Source organism: Monodelphis domestica, chromosome 2 (assembly GCF_027887165.1).
Source record: "Monodelphis domestica isolate mMonDom1 chromosome 2, mMonDom1.pri, whole genome shotgun sequence".
Classification (NCBI taxonomy): domain Eukaryota; kingdom Metazoa; phylum Chordata; class Mammalia; order Didelphimorphia; family Didelphidae; genus Monodelphis; species Monodelphis domestica.
Genome location: NC_077228.1, coordinates 78,920,349 through 78,934,988, shown reverse-complemented (window position 1 = coordinate 78,934,988; position 14,640 = coordinate 78,920,349).

Below are 14,640 nucleotides of genomic sequence, written 5' to 3'. Positions count from 1 at the left end.
GCTTTCTCTGGGTCTGAGGTCAAATCTTAACTCATGTCTTTTTGATTCCAGGCTCAGAGCTCTATCTACTGCACCAAATTGGAGATTCTGGAAGGAACTAGCCAATCAAAACCCAAGAGTGAAAGGGCAGAGAGTACTTTAATTGTGAGAAGTAATCCAATACTGTGGTGAACTTCCAAAGTAAAGAAATTTCTAAGACATAAGGGAGAAAGCCCTGTGGAGATGAGTCAGCAGTGAGGTCAGGAGAAAAATCTTCCATACAATTAGACTTACATCACAGTAGAATGAATCACCTGATTAGGAGAAAATGGATCACTACTAGACCATGATCTCATTTAGAGAATTTCTGCTCACATAGAAGTTGGACTAGATGGTCCATGAGGTTCCTTTAACTTCAAAGTTCCATGTTTTTATGATCTATTACACATCCGTTTCAATTACAGCATTTTCCTATGTATGTCAAAAAAAATGTTAGCAACCACTGTCCATTTAGACATTAGACTCTTTCTTTATACCAATAAGAAAATTCTCATGGCTACATTTTGCCCCTGGATTACATAGGAACCCAGACTAGGATAGCCCATCTGTTACTATGTGGTAGTGTGACTATTTTGGAGCAAATCTTTTTTTGGTGTGTGTTTGCCTATGGGGAGCCAAGATATGGCCTAATATTGACAGCTTGAGTGATGCCAGTACAATATCTCATTAGAAAACAACATATTTGTTGCCCTAACAAGACTGTTAGGAAACATCCCTTTCTTAAAGGATCAGACTAGAGGTAGACAGGCGTTCCTGAGATAGCCATCAGCCAAGAGATAGGAACATATCTTGGCTAAACACTTACTGATTCACTGACTATGGGAATTATGAGCAGAAGATTCTTCTGAACTATATTACACCCAAAACAGTTTGTATATATTTACATAAATTTTGCTTTAAAACACATATACATTGTGTTTATGCCCGTGGACATCTTTTCTTTGTATCTAGCACAATACACACAAGTAGATGCTTAACAAAGACTTGTGGAATGAATATAGACATATACCATATTTACTTCCATATCATCCAATCAACACATTTTCTAAATCAGAATACTCTTGGGGAGGAAAATGTTTATTTTCCTTGAAATCTTTTTTTCCTGGTAGATATCCTATAGATGTCAGAAGTAATAGCAAGGAATATAATAATAACAATGATAATGATTATAATAATGAAGATGATAGCTAGCATTTATATAGTATTTGAGGGTCCACAAAGCACTTTAAAATATGTTATAAAGATAGCAGAGTAACAGGGGGAAAAAAAAGGAAGTCTACTTCTAATTGTTCTCCATTTCCCCCCAAAACTACTAAATGGACCTAGAAAATGCAGACCAAATGCTAATCAGGAAATTTAAAAAATTTCCTGTGTATCATTTCTCCAACCCAGTTCATAGGAAGAAAAATTAAAAAAAATTAAGAACTTGAAAGGGAATTAACAACCTAACTCAGAAAGTACAAAACCATGTCCAAACAACAAACTCTCTGAAAATTATAATGACCAAATAAATGTTAAAAGCTTCATACAACAAAAATAAATATTAAAAGAAAGTCCAAAAGCTAAGAAAAATAGAAGAAAAAAGAAGAAAAATTAATGAAAATAAGAAGAAAATAACAGAAACAAGTCACCTGGTCACACATGATTTAGCAACCAACACTACAAAGGAGTGGAGATCTTGGAATACCATATTCCAGAAGGCAAAGGATATAAGCTTGCAAGCATGAATAATTTGCCCAGCAAAACAGTATATCTTACAAAAATAGACCTTTAATCAAAAAGAGGACTTCCAATTATTTCTGATTTAAAACAAAACAAGAATCCTGGGCTAAGTAGAAACTTTAAAATGCAAGCACCAGACTTAAAAGAAACATTAAAAAGATAAATGTGAAGAAACAATCACAAGGGACTTGGACAAGGGTAAACTGTTTACATTCTTTTTTTTAAACCCTTGCCTTTTGTCTTAGAATTGATTCTAAGGCCTAAAAGTGGTAAGGTGTAGGCAACTGGGATTAAGTAATTTACCCATGGTCACAGAGTTGAGTGTATGAGGCAAAATTTGAACCCAGGTCCTTATGACTTTGTCTGGCTTTCTATTCACAGAGCCACCTCACTGCTTTCATTTACATTCTTATATACAGAGATGATACATATATCTCCTTGTTAGGTGAGCCTCATCTTCATCAAGGATCATAAAGGGAGATATTAGAGAGAAGACCTTGAATTGGTTTTGTTATAATTTGATCTTAAAAGAAAACTATAAACAAAAGATGAGGGAAATACACTAGGGGAAAAGGGAAAGGAAGGTTAGAGAATATTATTTCATATAATTAGGTTTTGCAAGTTGAAATCTATTTTTAAAAAAGGGGGAAGGGATGAGAAGAAGTAGTCGACACTTTAACCTCATTCATCTAAACTGGTCACAGGAAGGAAGAACACACACATAGGACAGTGTAAAAGTACATTTCACTCAACAGGGAAATAGGAGAAAAATGGAGAGAAGGTAGATGTGAGAATTAGAGGGAGGGCAAAGGCGAGATAAATGCTTAAAGGTAAAATAAAACTTAAGAATGTACAAAAATATTTATAGCTGTCTTAGAGGTAGCAAAAGATTAGAAGCTGAGGAAGTGCATATTAATTGGGGAAAGGTTGAATAGACATTATACCTATACATAGAATGATGGGTCAAAAAAAGGTTTGTTTGGATTACGGAAATTTTAAGAACACAATTGGGTTATTTCTAGTAATTCTCTCTAAGCTGTAATAAGTGAGACTTATGTGAGGCAAAAAGGCAGAGTAATTCCAAGATTTGTCACATAAGGCAAAAAACTTTCAAAATCTCAACTTGAGGCTAGTGTAAGCCTGAAATCCAACTATGGCTATATAAGGTGCTCAGTGGAAAAGTCCTTGGAAAAGGTCAGGAGAGATGATCCCAGTCTAAAACAGATAGGATCTTCCTGATTTATGTAAGGCTGATGGTCCCTGAATAAAAGTTTTGAAATAAACCAGTAACAATTTCAGCTCCTAAACTGAAACCACAGAGACACGAAAACATCTTTTCTTTGCCTTCTAAGAACTTCTAAGAAGATTAAAAGTTCTAACTTCCATTTCCCAAACAAACAAGGTAGATTAATAATTAAAGGTTAGAATCTAGTGACCCCCACCAAGTGCTGGAAATAACATCTTAATTCTTAATCGTGCTAAATTTGAAATTTTCTGAATAGGACATCAGAATTCAATATATGCTGTGTGCATTGTTACTATCTATCCAGCTCCTTTTTGCAAACTGTGACATTCTGAGGTTTGCAACTCAAAAATCTCCTAGGTAGTTAAAAGCCATAAATCTAGCACTAAGCAAGCTATATGGTAAACCAAAAGTGAAAAGTTTGGTCACTATAGAAACAACTTGGAGCTCAACCCATCATTAATTAAAGTGATGTTACTGAAAATTTAACTTTTTAGTTAAATAGTTAGTGAATTAATTTAACCAGCAAAATTATTAACCCCTTTTCTCACTCAATAAAAAATTAGAGAATATGAATACATTAGGAAGACTTGCCAGATAATTTAAGCATTGTCAGTGAGTAGGGAAACTCAGAAAGGACTAGAAAAATAATTGGAAAGAAAAAATGGTTATTATTATCTGGAAAACCAACAAACAAAAAAACCTTGCACATGTTCCTTTAGCTATAACTTTTATGGATTTTCTAAACAATGCAATTAGATTACTGAGAGTGCACAAATCTGTTTATAATATGGCAATAATTTCCAACTGAGATCTTTTAGATATCACCAATACCAAAATCCCTATAGGTAGATAGAGACTGGATCATAAGAAAATCACCAATGACCACATTGTCTCTTCTCAGCAGGAAGCAGTCTGATGAGCCAAGAACATCAACCATATCCCCTCAGACTCATAGCTTTCTCTCCAAAAATTCAACTCGACAGTCCATTGTAGTATAAATAACTTAACCATTACCACACAAATTTTAGAACAAAAAAAGGGGAATAACAAACTATTGGTATATTGAAAGGAATATCACCCTACCCAAATCTATCAATCTTTAACAAAAATTATAAAATGAGGGTTGATATTTTACTTTTGGGTCGAGTTTTTGCTTTTATCTACAAGGGAAATGAACAAGCCTGGATACAGACCCAGCTCATCAAGCCAGAACAGCAGATACATGCAGCAGAGGACTCTTGGGAACAATGGAGTATGGAGAACACACATTCTTTAGACCCAAGCCATGAAACCCATGACTTGGGGACAAGCCAAAATAATAGTTTAAATGGATTCTCATTCAGCTACTTTGAAAAATCTAACCTATAATGTATAACTATTCCTGTCAGCATTTACAAGGTTTACAACATTATGAAACCATTAAGTTTTAATTTCTCCAGATGTTGCAATACAATTTAAAAACTTAATACCACATCCATCTGTCATTTTATCCTTAATAGTAAATGGTTTACTTACTCATTCCTTTTCTTTTCTTTTTAGTCAGCATCAATTGTTTCTACCACAGAGAGCAAAAATTGAACTCCAGCATTTATTTACTCCATCTTCTCATTGAAATTAAATAAAAAGGATGGAAATGTGGCAGGTTGAGACCCTCGGGTCCAAAGACCCCCAGCAAAGCTCAGGCCCATAGAGTAGAAAGTCCCTAGCCACATTTCCTCTTCTTTCTCTCCTGCATCTAGATTATGTTTGTGTTCTCTACCCCTAGAAACCCAGGCAAACTCTTGTGTATGTATTATGCAACTTAGGCAAATCCTTGTGTTGTATATACCTGTTGTATCAGGTAACCTATGGATACCCCCTGGTCCTCCAATCCCTGCATGAGATATACCTTAGAAAATCACATATATGGCATTGCATTGTGTTGCTAAGGTCTCTCTGTAAAACATTACTTGTTACCATGTAAACATTGCCCGTTACCATGTGTATGGAAAGTTTGGATAGAAACTCCAGCCTATATTTCTCTCTCTATAGATGAGGATATAACTTTCAATAAATTGCCTTGTTTGCAAATCCACAAGCCTGGCCCTCCTGATCCCAGCTGTGCTTTCTTTTGTTTTCCCCTCATTCTTCTTACAAGCCTTGGAGGACCCTACTGTTGTGGAGGCAGCTCCTGACAGTTATCCAATACAATCTCCTTATTTTACAGATAAGGAAATGGAGCTCCAGAGAAGTTTGTGATTTCTTCAAGGTCACACACACACATACACACACACACACACACACACACACACACACACACACACACACACACAGAAGTAGAGATGAGTTTTGAACTCATGCTTTCTGATTCCAAATACAATGCCATTTCCATTACAACATTCTGCCTCTCTCATATGTAACCTGTTTGCCCCTCATTACTTTCATCTCAGGCCAACCTGTAACTAATGAGCCTTTTTAAAGAAAATCTTCACAAGAGGTTATTTTCAGTTTTATTTAGCTTGCTATTGACTTCTTCATTTAGCTAGTTTATAAATGTTACTAGGACTGGGAATTGACTCAGAGTTGCCTTCTTTATCTTCTTATTCTCCATGGTATACTGAGATCTGAAATGGATCAATGGGTCTTTGTTAAAATAATCTCTTAGGCTCAAAGGAAAAGCTGATCAGTCACCAAGATGAAAGGACTTCAGGGAAAACCAGGATAGGTTTATTGCTTGAAGTTAATTCCTAATATATAGAGTTACAGAACTATAACTAACTTCTTTCTAGAAACCAGCCTCAGGGCAGGAAGCTTTTTAGTTAACTCAGATAGTATTATTATTAGGCAGATCAAAGGTAAGATTATTCTTCAACCTAACAAATTTTTCTGTATTCTGAAGGGGGCCAAAAGTACATTATTCTAAAAATTTGCTACCCTGTCCCGATTTCTCTTTTGAAAAGCTAATGGCTCACAAACTATATACTTAACCTCTTCCAGATACTTAATTATGGGACTCTGGGCAAGTTATATAAATTCTCCTAACTTCAAGATCCCCATCAATAAAATGGGCTATTATAATATAACCTTAATAATATAACCCTGTGTTTGGGAAGATAAAAGGAGTTAGCATAGGTAAAGTCCTTTGTTCATTGTTATTGACTGGGAGCTCCTTGTGAACATGGGCTTTTTGTTTTTCTTTGTATCCCTAGGTTTAGCACAGTGCATGGCACATAGCGAGCACTAAATAAATGTTTATTAAATATTATAATTTTCTTAAAACTTAATGGCCAACCTTCTTCGTGAACAGTCAGGTTGACAATTTTAGTATTAATTAGATCACTTATTATTTCCACAGAAGGATAGGTCTCAAAGTCCAGTGTTTTTCATGAGCTAAGGAATTTGAATCCTACATGAGCAAGTTTGCTGATAGTTATTTACTAGTAGAAATTCTGTGAAAGTCTGAATCTCTAACAGAGAAATCAGGGTTTTACTTTCAGATCTAGAGATCATGGATCTTGTTGCCCAGAACAAGACAGAAGAACCAGATGGCTCCTGAAACTTATACTAGAGATCCTATCTTCTAATCTACCTGAGTGTAAAAGGGTTATATGTTTAGATGATAAAGTCCTAGGAAACTATAATTTAGAAAGGATATAAGCACAATGAAATATAAACTCTTTGAGAGCAGCATCTATTTTTGTTATATTTTCAGTGACCAGCAATTTAGCCATAGTTACTGAATATATGTTTAATCATTAATTGAATTGGGAATGCCCAAAAGATGGAACTAGGATGATGAAGAACCTCAAGATATCCTTCAGTGAGGATTAGTTGAAGGAATTTAGAGTTATTTAAGGAATGAAGAGGGGTGAATAAGCATTTATATGGAATCTTCTATTTGCCAGGCACTGAGCTAAGTCCTTTATAAATATCTCATTTGATCCTCAAAACAACACTGCAAGGTAAGAGCTATTCTTATTCTCATTTTACCCTTGAGGAAACAGAGAGCTTAAGTGACTTTAGGTAGGACCACACATAAGATAAAATCTGAACTCAGAACTTCCTGACTCTAGGCCCAGTGCTCTATACAGTGCACCATAGTTACTTGCCTCTAATGTTTAGCCTAGAGGCGAGAAAAGAGAATGGTCATTATAGCTGTTATCAAATATTTGAAATCCCATTATGTGAAAGAAGAATTAGACCTTTTTGGGGGGAGTCCAGAGGCAGAACTGGGAGCCATAATTGGAAAATGTAGAAATTGGAAAAACTTTTTCATGATGAAGACCATTCCAAAAAGCAGAATCTGGTCATGGATGCTAATGATAATCATAATTAACACTAACAGAACCTTTAAGTTTTACAAGGTGTTCTCTTTGTCATCATGTAAGGGGGGGGGGATTACATGTATGTTTGCCCCTATAGAATGTCAGCTCTATGAGTGCAAGGATTGTTGGTCTTTTTTTTTTAATCTTTCTATCTTTCGCCCCTAGTCCAGTGCTTGGAAAAGAGTAAATCTTTAATTAATGTTTATTATTAAATTTAATTATAGCATCCTGGGAATAGGTATTACTCGTACTAACCCTATATTATAGAAGCAGCAATTGTGACTTCAGGGAAATGAATTGACTTGTCTTAATCAGAGTTACAAGGTGTCAGAGCTGAAAACCGTCCATTTTTCCTAATCCAGAGTTTAGAGCTCTTACTAACCTAAATAGCAAATCGATAGCATGAAAGAAGAGGACTTTCTTCACTCCAGTCCTGTTTCTTTTGCACTTAGTAAAGGAAGATTGGGAGCTACATGGTAGGTTGTGAGTAGTCTGGAAAATAATACCAATGAAGTATTGTACAAGAGAAGCCATGTAAAGAATGTCATATAACTGAAAAAAAAAAAGAGGTGGGCCAGCTCTGAAGCAAAAACAACTGATGATCTCTTCTTAGGTCATGTGCTCCATGGGCTTCCATAAATAACAATAATAATTAATAATAGCTAGCATTTCTTAGTACTTTAACATTTGCAAAACACTTTACAAATATCTCATTTGATCCTCACAATAACCCTGGCAGATAGTCTCTGTTATTACTTCTAATTTATAGATGAAGAAACTGAGGCAGAAGGAGGTTAAGTGACTTACCTACGGTCACATAGCTAGTAAATGTTTGAGACCAAATTGAAACTTGAGTCTTCCTGAATCAAATATTGCCCTCCATATCCTGCTCAACCTAGCCTGCCACAAAATGCTGAGATATATGGAAGAAGCCTCCAGACATGTTCAGTGGATCGCTTGTGGAAGGGAGGCATATGAATATGAGGCATATGAGGAATATGAGGCATAACGGATAAGAGCTGTAGAAGAATTGCACTTGGTATCATCGGAGCACTGAAAGCACAGACCATTGAGGTCTCATATCCACCAAAGCATAGAAATTACAGGTACAGGAGCTCTTTCTGATCCAGGGGCTTGGAGACTCAAGATGGAAACTTATGCCATTGATGCCAATCACTCTGGTTATCTCTGTGGGACAGATATGGTTAAGATCTTCATTTTGGTCACTCTTTTATAGTCATTGTTTTATAGGAGATAGCAGCAGGGGGGGGGGGCAGAAAATGGAAGCCTCCATTTAACAACATGAAGGACCCATAAGCATGACTCATCTTTATTGCAGTAAGCCCACAGGGAATCCAAACTCCCACTCCTAATTCCAGAGAGACATTTAACAAAGACTGACCCAATTAGAATAAAATTAAGTCTTAATTAGTATACTACTGATCAACTTGTTATAGATAAAAAGTCTTTCTTTTTTGACCCCCGGGGACCAGAATGTGATACTTCTTACTTTTATATCATGCCTTACATTTTGCATTTTCCTTTCTTTAAAACAAAACAACAATCCTAAAGGGAATTTAGGACAAGGTGACAGACCAATTTAACAATGCTAAAGTCTAGAGAGTATTTGATATGGTAGGATGAGCACTAACTGTGGAATCCAAGGACCTGTATTCAAATCTCACCTTTCATGCTTATTTTATGTGTGACTTTGGACAAGTCACTTAACTTTCCTGGGCCTCAGTTTTCTCATTCATAAAATAAGTGGTTTGAACTAGATGTCCTCTGATATCCCTTTCTGTGCTAAATTTGTTATCCTAGGAGTGGCCACAAACCAGATATTTTACCTAATGTTCTTTGCCACCTTATCAGTGAAGCAATGAATAAGACCCCACTCCTTGGATATATCTTGGACAAATTCCTTAATCTCTCCATCTGTAAAATTGTCATAAACTGCCTATATCATCTGGTTTTTGTGAGGATCAAATTAGTGAATGCATGTAAAGTGTTTTGTCAAAACAACAACAACAAAAAATGAAAAGCCAAAATAGGTATCCACCATCTCCTGTCTATTGTTGGGGAGAGAGGTGGCAGATAGAGAAGAGATTTTCCTGCACTGGTCACTCACCCTTTGATTTTCTACTTGGATGACCAGTGAATCTGCCAGCTTAGTGCCAGTCACTGCCACCTTAGTTCTTACACATCAGGCACCATATGGATAAGATTGCCCATTTCCACAAGCAGCTCATATCCCCCTTCCAGGCAAATGACTTTATTTTGATTCTTGACAGCAAAGGGTTGTTTTCAACTTAACTTGGGAACTGTGCTCGGTAAATAGTCCACCTGTGATGGCCCTCCATTCCCTCCCATCCCTGGTGAATATCCCATTATTTTAGAGCTTTGAAGGAGCTTATAAAGCAAGAGGAAAATGTTTGAGAGAGGAAAAAAGCAGAGTCTGAAGCACTGAGTCAGAGCAAGAACTAGATTTTTGTTGTTATTGAATCCTTTTCAGTTGTGTCTGACTCTTTGTGACCCCATTTTGAAGTTTTATTGACAAAGATACTAGAGTGGTTTTCTATTTCCTTTTCTAGCTTATTTTACAGATGAAGAAGCTGAGGCAAACAAGGTTAAGTGACTTGCCCAGGGTCACAGAGCTAGTATGTATGTGAGGCCAGATTTGGACTCGGGAAGATAATTCTTCCTGACTCCAGACCTGTCACTTTATCCTCTGGGTCACCTGAAATACTTTGGGTAGTTCAACTTAGTTAAACTGTCCCTAAAACTTGAAAACTCCAGCACCAGGACTCATTTGCAGACGATTTACTCATTAATTGATCTCTAGGATTTAGTGCTAGAAGGGATCATAGAAATTCCATTTCAAACCCCCATTTTACTGAAAAGAAAACATCCTGAGAAGAGAAGAGACTGGCCCAAGATCAGAAAGGTCAGAAATTGTTTGAAACCAGGTTGTTTACCTCCAGATACAAAGTCTTTTCCATTGTACTGTGCTGCCTTATTTCCAATGTGATTAATATTGGAGGTGCTATAAGATATAGGTTAGATTATACAGTTCTCTATTTAAAGTTGTAAGGGACCTTGAAAAGCATCTAGTCTAACATCCTTTTTAATATATTTTATTTAAGTTCCTGAGTTCTAGTCAAGGTACATGGTCAGAGAGATATCAAATATAGAAATGGCAGAATAGAGGGTCTCAGAATTCACCAGTTTGGTACTCTCTTGAACTTGGCATTGACAGAAGGATTTCATATCAGAAGATTTCATATCAGTCATTCTCAAACTTGGTTATATCTTTGTTCCTTGGCTATCACATATAGTTTTTATATCTTCCTTTGTTATTACAAAACTTTAGTATCATTCCACTGTTGGTACAAAACATCTGTTTCCTGATTAGGTTTCCCCTTTCTGGCACAATGAAATTCATAGCTGGTTGGTTCTATGAGTTATCTGTCTCTGGCATGTAACATTTAACTTGGCATTGGTCAAAATAGGTTAGCAAATTATTGTCAGTCTACACTAAGATTTTAGATCCATATTGGTAACCTTTGTATGTTTCAGTGAAAGAATTCTAGATTCTGGATATGATATTGGATCTTACAATTAGTTAATCTTCTGGCGAATGAAGAAGGCGAATAAATTGGTAATAAATGCAGTTGGTTTCTTATAACCATTACACTCTTCCTATAGAACAGTTCTCAAATTCTGGATGCTGGCGTCTGTATACAGGACAAATGACTTGCTTCAATTTGCATGGTTAAGAAATAAGGAATAGGAAGGGAAGGAAAGGGAAGAAGAATTTAGTAAGCATCTACTATGTGCCAGGCACTGTGCCAAGTACTTTACAAATAGTTAATTTGATAATATTTGGCACAAGCCAATACTGACACACTTGTGAGACAGTTGACCAATTCTTTGAAAGCTCACTCACAATTATTCATCCCATCTGTCTTGGCTTTGTAAGTTGAAAAGGAATAATTTGTCATTTTTACCCTCGTACTTATCAATATCTTCAATAATGAATAAACAAGTGAAGTCATTCAGTGGTTTAACAATGTCAGCATGGTTCTTTTTTAAAAATTTTATTTAATTAGATGATTTAAAATAATTTTCCATGGTTACAAAACTCATGTTCCTTACCTCCCTACCCCAACCCCCTCCCATATCTGTCAGCATGGTTCTTGACAAACTAATTTGAAGTATAACTGTCAAATCCTAGAAAAGTCATTCAACAAGCATTGATTAACTCTATATGTGTCAGACACTGTGTTAAATACTGGGGATACAAAGAAGGAGTGAAGCTAGTTGGTGCAATGGATAGAGTGCTGAGCCTAGAGTCAGAAAGACTCATCTTCCTGAGTTCAAATCTGACCTCAGACATTAGTTATGGGACCCTTGTCAAGTCACTTACTGTTTGCCTCAGTTTCCTCAATTATAAAATAAACTGGAGAAGGAAATGGCAAACCATTCCATTACTTTTGCCAAGAAAATCCCAAATGGGGTCACAAAGACATGGCTGAAGCTACTGAGTAAATAAAAAAAAAGACAGAAACTCTGCTTATCTTCTTGAGACTCTCATATCTCAGTGGGGGAAAATATATAAAAACAATCATAAGATGTATAATACATATATAGAGAGAATGAAAGATAATCTCAGGGGAAAGGCACTAGTAATAAGAAAATAGGAGGGAAGGAAAGGCCTCTTGTAGAAGAGATATGAGTTGAGTCTTTAAAGAGGCCATGGGAGGGAATAATAGAGAACAATGAGAAAGAGGGAGAAGAAGAAATGCTGTGAAGGCAGAAATGACAAAACTTGACAATAGATTGACTGAATGGACTAAATGAGAGCAAGGTGCTGAGAATGACCCTAAAGTTGTGGACTGGGGAGAATGGTAGTATCCTTAACAAAATATAGATTTGGGATCTGAGAGATAATGAAATATGCTTTAAAAATGTTGACTTTGAGATACAGGACATTTGATTAGTGGAAGTTCAAAAGCAGTTGGAGATAGAGGACTGGATATATAAATATGGAAATCATCTGCATAAAAATGACAACTGAATCATAGGAGCTGATGAAATCACCAACTGAGATAGTATAGAGAAGAGAAGAAGGTATAGGATAGACCTGTGTGGGACAACCACAGTTATGGGATATGAGCTGGGTGGGTAAAATCATCAGTGCCAGAACAAACCAGAACTAAACCCAATCCTAAACCCAAGCCCAAACCCAAACCAAAAATTTGGAATCAGTTAGGGTTTATTGAGTTCACCAGCAAGGGAGCCCTACCCACACTGGCAGAGACTGCTCAAATGAACAAAAGGACAAAGCTTATCTAGATTTTTATTTAGGCAGCAGGTGATTTGTGTATGGGGTGCCTCAGAATTGGACAGCGCCTGTTGCTGGGGTTTGCAGGGTAGGGATTAGGGAAAGTAGTATCCTTTGACTAAATAAGACCTATTGCTGGACCTGTTGACAGGAAAAACTTCAGATTTGCTATCTTTTATAATCCTACCCCAATTAATAGGAATGTTCTTATTGTTTCAGCAGTAAGGAAATTCAAAGAGAGGGTAGGGGCTACAATACAGCCAGGGGTAAAATAGAGGAGCTGCAGACAAAATGGAGTTCCTTTAGTTCCCTTGGCTACCCACAACTGGATAAAAATCAAGCAAAGGAAAGTGAGAAATAGGAGTTAGACACATAGGAAAAGAACCAGGAAAGAGCAATGCCTTGACAACCTAGAGAGATTATAAGGCAGAGCAAGTAAGGGGCAGAGTCAAAGGCTGTGCAGATATCAAGAAGGATGAAGATTGAGAAAAGATCATTAGATTCAGCAATTAGAGAGACTACTGGTAACTTTGGAGAGGACAGTTTCAGTTGAATAATTAAATTGGAAAGCATATTTAATAGGATTTCAAAGAGAATGAGAAGAAAACATGGAAGAAGCTAGAGTAAAAGTGCTTTCTCAAGGTGGTAAGGTGAGGTGAGGAAGAGAGAAATAGCTAGTGGGAACAGATGGATCAATTGAGAGATTTTTTTAAGGATGGAAGAGAAGTGAGTATTTTCATATGCAACAGGGAAGGAGACGGAGGAACTGAAGATTGGAGAGAAAATGGGGCTGCTGGAGGGGAAATCTTCTAGAGAAGTCAGGATGGAATGGGATCAAGGGTACATTAGATAGGCTGATCTTGGTTATAGAAAAGGCAACTTCACATGATTTAGGAAAGAAGTAAGAGATAATAGGGGAAAGTTTTTGATGGATGTGAAATGAGGATAAGGGAAGAAGGAGCTCTAAATAAATGACCTCAATTTTTTTTCCCCAGTCAAGTAAGAGGCAAGGGTAAAAAAAAAAATATATATATATATATATAATTTTTGTTGTCCTTAGCTTTCCTAACACAGTTCATGTAAGATGGTGCCATACATTTATATTTACCTTACATTATCTGTAACTACTTTCATCTTTTGTTCATGTCTTTTAAAAATCTAAGTCTGCAATCGAGTTCCCTATGCCTTCGAATCAGTCCTTTCAGACCACTAAACCTTTTCATTCTCATAGAAATTGTTTCTCTTTGTGTCCTCAGAATTTCATTCTCCAGTGCTTCTCATCTCTTTTAGGCTTCTTTCTCCTGTAGACCAAGGTCCATGAAATTCTATCTATCCTTTCTTTGAACTGTTAAGATCTGCTTTTCTCAAATAAAGGCTCCAAATCAGACCATTCCACCATTTCCTCTCCTTGTCTAACACAAATTCTAATATGAAGTGGTCTCTTTTACCCAAGATTCCCATTATTTCCAGCCTAGCAATCAATTCTTCTCTATTGGTAAGCATCAGATCCAGAAAAGAATATCCTTTTGTTTCTTCCTTTTCCTTTTTGAAGGACTAAATTATCATTTAATCAAGATAACAAATTATTCACTACTCTATTTCTGGCAGGTTTCAGAATATACCTAGATGATTGAAGTTCCCCATCAGTGGAACATAACATGATGCCATAGCAGATTTATCTTTTTTTCTAACTTAACTTAAAAAAAAATTACATGTAGAAACAATTTTCAATAAATGTTATCCAATATTTTGCCATTCAGAGTCTTTCCCTTCCTCCTCCCTCCAGGTGGTAAATAGTCTGATATATGCCAGTGCTTCATGCAATACATATTTCCATATTCCTCATGCCATGGAAGAAGCTACATATCACATATATAATAAAAATTCATGTAGGAAATAAAATTAAAGATAGAGTGTTTTGATGTACTATCAAACTCCAACAGTTCCTTCTTCAGCTGTGGATAGTATTTTTCATCATGAGTCCC